At 35.0% G+C, this 7852-nt stretch overlaps 1 protein-coding gene across 1 annotated transcript in view; it reads left to right on the top strand.

Annotated features, from left to right (window-relative positions):
- The first annotated feature begins 1029 nt into the window (after positions 1-1029).
- LOC106874482 (uncharacterized) overlaps positions 1030-7852 on the top strand; it is a 33797-nt gene continuing 26974 nt past the window's right edge. Inside the window, exons 1-2 of the mRNA XM_089353452.1 lie at positions 1030-1121; positions 2081-2172. The gene's annotated coding sequence lies outside the window, so the exon portion shown is untranslated. The remainder of the gene's footprint in view (positions 1122-2080; positions 2173-7852) is intronic.

Genomic DNA, 7852 nt, shown 5'->3' with positions numbered 1-7852 from the left:
TATAGCTGAATATATTGAGTGAAAGCTTTTCAGAAGAACGGCGTAAGGTCACATGAGTTAGTGTATATGTGTCTGAGTGGTTATATGTAAGTGTGAAAATTCATTTATCATTCACGGCCTATTTGTTTACATCCTCGTAACTTAGCGACTCCTCAAAAGCAAGACTAGTTACTGAATTCAGATGTAGTAATTGGGGTGAGATATGATCAATTAAAGCTCTTCAATCTAATGCCCCATTATGGCTGAAGTTCAACGACTGAAACAATAAAAATAATAGACAAAAAGAATATAACGATATAACCTGCAGTTAATTGACAACGCCGCTAACATTGGTACAACACTAGAAATACTCGTTGGGAAATGAGTAGTTCACAAAGCTACTTTATCAGATTGGCACTAGATACATCGAGGTAGAATGGTGCATGTTAACCACATTTAAATACACGCTTAGCTGATTAATAAACGCAAAGATGATTTCTCTGAAATTGACAAGTATAGAAACATGGGACAAAGCAGCAGACTGTTTTCTATAACTCCTGCCTCTGAATACGAATAATTTTGTAATTCCCGGAAGTACGAAAGTATAGTTTCACAAAGCAGTATATTAATCTCAGAAATAATGATTATATCAAACTTGTCCATATTTCTATCAATCTTCAGATCCAAAGCATTGCCAAATTATGAATAAAATTTTGAGTTTTATAATTCAAAAATAATCTTTAACCATTTATTTTCAACATCAGGCGTCTTATCGTATTTAAGAAGTGTGCTGACAAATTCAAAGACGAATATTGCTTCAAATCCTTTGTAAAAACCCACAAAAATGCTTGCCCTGGTAAGATTATTTTACTAATTGTCTATTATGAGGAAATGATTATCTTTGTTGTCAAAGTACGTAATATAGATTACAAATTATGACGCAAATTAAGAGCGGAATTAAGTATTAATTTATCTTCTCATCTAATATTTTATCTAACTATCCAGAAGTTGTAAAAACATAAAATAAGATATGAAATTTTATATTTTTCAGGGAAAGACAGCTGCATTGAGTTATTCAAATCTTATTGTCCACAAGCGGAAAAAGATTACCCCGTGCAATCACCAGATAAGAATTTTTGCAAGTACATATATCGTTTTTGCTTTTCTGATTATCGCTACAACTAACAGCTACATGTTTATATATTTGATTATAGAATCGACTATTAATTATTAATATTTGTAATACTGAGTAAGGCAGCGAGCGAGAAAAATCGTTATCGTGCCGGGTAAAATTCCTAGCGGCATTTCGTACGTCTTTATGTTGTTTTTTTCAAATTCCATCGAGGTCGACTTCGCCTTTAATCCTTTTGTGGCCGATGAATCAGGTAAAAGTTGAACACTGGGATCGATGCAATCGGCTCAAAAACCCTACTCCACCCAAAATTGAAATGAATATTTGTAACATTGTTGCAAATCAAGAAATGCTCACTTGGAGTGCACTAGTTTCAATAATTGATTAGTGCTAAGTACATCGCACTAAGAATGGGGCATATCGACGTCAATGTAACTAGAAACAGCGTTTAGCAAATCAAAGAATACATAAGTTATTTCCAGTATAGACACAAGTCCTGAATGTGCGATTAGAACTGTGGAGTCTGAACAATTCGCGTTCTTTTAAATTACGTATTTTAATGCTTTAGAAAACTCGTTATAATGATACATCATATAAAAAATATTGTTATTAATAAATTTTGTTACTTGTGAATATCATTAGCGAATGAATGTTACTTACTTTATTTCAAATTATTAATCATAAGACATTATTTCATAAGAATTTTCCATGCGGAATTTCGCTAGTATATTTAAAAACCGATTACCAGAACGGCATTCGATTAGAATTCAGATTTTAAAATCTATTTACTGTGTCGATTAGGAAATATTTCAGCAATCCTGGATATAAGGACATTATAAAAAGTAGCAATTCGATCTCAGTCACTCCTGTGAATGTTCATTACACTACGTCGATTATTCAGAATATTGCCAAACTCATTAAGGATTTTACTCTCTTGTAGTGTGATATTACTATATATGTACATTACAGACGCATATCCGTATATGAAAACTGTTCCTCTGAGAGGAAGCACAAGTGCACTGGGTACTTCCATCAAACTTCTCTCATGAAATGTAAAGAAGGTAAAATTGCTTAATTCATTCAATTGACATTATTTGCGGTAGGGCGCATCGATGCATTAATCATCAACAAAAATTACATTTGTTAAGTTACATATTACATTCAATTCCACTTAATGTTTGCTAAAGAAGTATTTACCGTTACCAATGTTAGTATGCATGGATTTGTCTTCTACTCTCATTTCTTGATGAAGACACACTAGCAGTACCATATACCGTGTACGATGCTTCAGTCTGTTAGAGGTGTGCATCAGATTTTGTTTTGTGTTTTTAATAATTTCTCTGTATATCTACCTTTCTCGTGCATATCACACATTTTCCTAATAAAATTATTTGCTAGGTTACTCCATCTTGATAAGTCTGCATATCATATCATATTTCTTTTCTTCGGCCATGTGATATTGATTGTTTCGATGCCAGTTAGATGAATGTCTCTATGAATGAAATTCCTTGGTGAATTTATCTATGTACCAAATCGCTTGGAGTTGCCCTCTCATTTTGAATGCCTGTATTTTTCTCTGTATCTATCTTGTGCGGGTGGAGGCGCAATGGCCCAGTGGTTAGGGCAACAGACTTGCTGTCATAGGATCGCGGTTTCGATTCCCAGACCGGGCGTTGTGAGTGTTTATTGGGCGAAAACACCTAAAGTTGCACGAGGCTCCGGCAGGGGATGGTGGCCAACCCTGCTGTACTCTTTCACCACAACTTTCTCTCACTCTTTCTTCCTGTTTCTGTTGTGCCTGTTATTCAAAGGGCCAGCCTTGTCACACTGTGTCACGCTGAATATCCCCGAGAACTATGTTAAGAGTACACGTGTCTGTGGAGTGCTCAGCCACTTGCACATTAATTTCATGAGCAGGCTGTTCCACTGATCGGATCAACTGGAATCCTCGACGTCGTAAGCGACGGAGTGCCAACAACAATATTGTGCGGATCCATATATCACATGCATGGAAGTTGGAAGGCACATATGCTGTATGGTGTCCGTACACAAAATATCATTATTTTTTATGGAGATGTTTCTCTCCTGCAATATTGGACCATCTGCTTTTACTGCACTTTTGTTCTGAACAGTCCATGCAAGGAAGTTTTGCATTGATACTTGATCGACATTTGTCTCTAGTTATTTGAATGCTCTTTTCGTCTAGTGTTTCACATTGGACATGGATATCTGTTCTGATGAAAACAATGGAAATTGGATAGAGGATATTTTGTACAGTTTTTGTTCAAACATTGTATAACCTACAAGAGTACCTTTAAGTCAACCAATTTATACGCAATTATTACCAGCTCATCAATTAAAGACCATCTCTTCTTAGCTTTGTAACAAACACCTCTCCAATGCTGAGTGGACATCCATTATATTTAAGGGCATCGTTTATTTTCTGCATCAGTTTTAGGACGTGTCACACCGCTTCTAATATAGCCTAAATCTCACACATACTTGGTGTCTTGAAACAAATAAGTTGCTTGAATGAGTCAAATTCTTCATCCTATTAAATCTTTTAAAATAATTTCCCGTAAATCATCACGCCAAAACATTAAGCTCCTTTCTAATGAGTATAACATGCTAGATTTTGTGTTCTTGCTGGTGGTGCTTCACACTGAGAAAACAAGATAAACGATCTGTACTGAAGTAATCAAAACTTCTGCTACCTTTACTGAAAACTGCTGGTTTTTCTTCATTGATATTTTCTTTCTGAGTTTGTAATCATCTCATGGTAATTCTCAGTGATACTTGCCTGCAAGATTGATCTTGCCGGTAGTGTGATCAATTAGAAATAGTTAGCTTTACTACAGTATAGAATTAAGTACAAGAAAACTCCAACATTAAGTTTTCTCAAGTGGATAAATGGAAGAAATATCCTTCTATCAGTTACGACCAAGCTGAGTACCACAGAGATTCATTGACTGGTTTCGATTGTCTAATCAGGAAGTAGTGGAAATGTGCAAACAGACTGAGATTAGATATCAGCAGAAGGGCTAATCTGTGATGATAGAGTATCTTAAGTTTCCCATAATCCTATTATATTAGGTATACCCACATATGCACACCATCTCTTTCTGAAACGTTTGTAATTGAATTGTTCGGAATGTGAAACAGTCATTGTTTTTCACTTCTTTTCGTTCTTCACCACACTTAAGTTTTCATAAAAACGGGCACAAGTTAGTAGCAAAATCTTATTCGAATAAAGTCCTGGTTTGGAGGTTATCTTGAGAATTTTGCTGCATGAGCTTCATGTTGATATTGTCAGAGAGGACCAATTTTCGCTCCCTGTCACCATTCTCTTCACAACATTTAAACGATCGTTTTCTTCACGTTTCTGCAACGAATCTGGTGGGCAAGATTAGTTACATTCAATTGTGAGACCCAAACATTTAGTTTGATGACGTAATCATGTTGTTACAGATGGTTTTGGGCACTTGATTTCGATATATGGGTAATATGTCAGTGGTTATCCTGTCACATAACGGGAGTTCGTGTCGCTGGTAATCTCAGTTGGGAAATCTTGATCGAAGAATTCCCAGATCGACAACTTGAAGACCATTTTTGGTATACACATTTCGTAAAAACATCCTTTCCTTACACAGCGCATAATTTCCTGCAGGTTTCCTGTCTTTTTTTTTTCTGCCTTTCTTAAAAGGAAAAAAAATTCAGGTGTTGATAATGTTCGTTTAGATTCTCTATTTTGAGGGTGATACAAATCAGACATAATACAAACTCTCTCGTCGCAAGTTTGCACTAAATTACAGTGCAGTGTCAAGTATCTAACGGGTGTGCATGCCCAAACGTCATAGTGAAGTTAGCTTCTTACAAGAGTGCTTGAAAGTTAGCCTTGACAACAATGGACAGAGTTTTCAGATTGAACTTAGCTACCTAAAAAAACTGCTTGAAGTTTAGTGTCGACAAAAGCGAACATATATATTTGGGCCAACCCAATATGAATGTAAATGTATGTATGAATGTAAATGTATGTATGTATGTAATCAATCAGTTTCATTTCTGTATTTCTTGTCCATAGAGAAAGAGCCGGACTCTAACATAGATTCAAGGCTCCTTCATTGGAACTTTTATCAACATCATCTAGGTATTTGTGCATATGTATGTGTGTGTGTGCAGTATTTGGTGTTAGTGTATGCGCAGATTTGTATGTTTGTTTTATGGATGCGTTTTTATGTCTAGATGCATGCATATGTATTTATGTGCTAAATTTTTGGAAAGTTTTACATATCTTTACAGTTCCATAGATGGCTTGAATCTGTAGTCTTCTAATCAGCCTTTTTCTTTCAGGTTTTGAGAACCCTAATTTTTCCAGGTTTTTGTTGAGGCAGTTCGTTACATATCCCAATGCCCCAACAATCACGGGTATGAATCTGAACTTGTAGTCTGGGTCGAGTATCTGTAAATTTCTCAGTAGCTCGGCGTAGTTCTTCTCTTTTTCTCTAATCTTTAGTGGGATGTTGACATCCGCAGGACAGCTGATTTCTACTACTGTACACAGTTTCTCTTCTCTGTCCCAGATTACTATATCCGGTCTATTATGTCTGCACTTTATTGAGGTTTTTATTGGGACATTCCACCAATATTCTTTCATATTGTGAGTGGTAATGGCCTCTACCTCATTATGGGTTTTCATCTCCTTAGCCCCGGGGTTATCCTGTCGGCGGATTTCATTGTACAGTGTCTTGGCCACAACATCATGTCTCATGGGTAGGTAATACCGTGATGACATTTTTGGACAGCTGCTAATGATGTGGGTGATATCTTCGATACTAATTCCACAGAGTCTGCATCGATTATTACGTTGTGGCGCTTTGCCCGCCTCTCTGTCCCGTTTGTTTATTAGGAATTTGGTTGCTATTTCTTGTTCTTGAATAGTAAAGGCATACCCTTCAAAGTGAGAGTTGGTGACCCGATTGTTTGTCCACGATAGACTGCTCTGGTCGTCAATGTTGTTATCACCCTGGAGCTTTCTGTTAATGTATCCATGCATGGTCTTCTGCTGGAATGCATTCATCCTCTCCTCTGATGTTATGTTACGGTAGAGTCTTGCAATTTCTTTGGGTAAGAGTTCAGGGTTGTCGAATAGGGAATGCTTGTCAAGTAGTTGCCTTCCCAATCTCATGATGGTATTTACCTCATGTCTGCAGACTTCATCAAGGGGTGCACTTCGACACTTGGTGATTATGAAATGATGTCGAAGAGATGTATGTATGTATGTATGTATGTATGTATGAATGTATGTATATATATATATATATATATATATATATATATATATATATATATATATATATATATATATATATATATATATAAATTTAAATAATAAGAGTGAAAAATTGAGTATTAATTCAATTAATATTAATTTAAAACTAGTGGTCTGGCATATTGAAAAATCTGAAGATTCAGAAAAATTATATTACATACATATAAGAGGGATGACCACTAAGTGGACACCCATTGTGCTAGAAGAAGACCTCCAATGGTCTGACCACTAAGAAAAGATTGTTCTCAAGAAAATTCTGCAAACGCCAGAACGTAAGCGAGCAAGACAAATGAAAAGATACGAAATATAAAGATTACTAACAGACCGGTCTGTGAGTAACCTTTATATTTTGTATCTTTTCATTTGTCTTGCTCGCTTACGTTCTGGCGTTTGCTTAATTTTCTTGAGAACAATCTTTTCTTAGTAGTCAGACCATAGTTGATCGTCTTCTAGCACAATGGATGTCCACTTAGTGGTCATCCCTCTTATATCTATGTATATATATATATATATATATATATATATATATATATATATATATATATATATATATATATATATATATATATATATATATATATATATATATATATATGTATATATATATACATTTATATATTCAAAACGATATATAATTGAAGCGTTAACAATATAGAATATTAGGATATTTAACTCCCCTCCTACTTTACGTGCTTACGTTCCATTCTTAAGCCCGAAGCGCAACCAGGGGGGCATGCGGACCAACATCGGAAACACTTCTTTACAGGCAAACATCAATTGGATTTCGTATGCATGCTTGGAAATGTGGGAATCATTATGCGAAACAAAAAAAAATACCTTTAATGTTTTAGGAATATGCCTGCTGTAAGACTGATGTTCAAAATTATATGTAGCGTGTACCATATTTTCTTTTGCAAGAGCTGTAAAATTCTCTAATAGTGTATGTATTATCAATTTTTTTCAAACCATAATGTTGTAGTTCTCTATATACACTAACACTTGCATATTTAGAACACAGAGTGAGGTGTCACCAGTCTCTCACATAATAGAAGTTTTTAAAATGTGCCTGAGATGACATTTAATGAGTGTATCACCGTAAACTTGCAATTAGAGATTAAATATTGCTTATTAAGGGAAATTAATTTAGACATCGAGAACATTAAAATATTTTAACGTTGATTGGTTAATGCATTTTATTGAAAAATATGCTTAGAATGATTTTGGAAGATATTAGGTGAGTGGTGGTGTTATACTCACCTATATACAAGATACATTAACAAACAATTTTTCAAGAAAAGTCCACTCTTACACAGAGAAATGATAATTAGAATGCACAGTGCATGTAGGATTCACTTACACACAATCACGTTTTATTAATAAAAATATTTAAGAACAAAAAACAAAAAATATCA

Source organism: Octopus bimaculoides, chromosome 6, assembly GCF_046866305.1.
Source record: "Octopus bimaculoides isolate indiv1 chromosome 6, ASM4686630v1, whole genome shotgun sequence".
NCBI classification, from domain to species: Eukaryota; Metazoa; Mollusca; class Cephalopoda; order Octopoda; family Octopodidae; genus Octopus; species Octopus bimaculoides.
The sequence above is the reverse complement of the archived record's forward strand: the minus strand, read 5'-3'. Positions and strand labels throughout refer to the sequence as shown.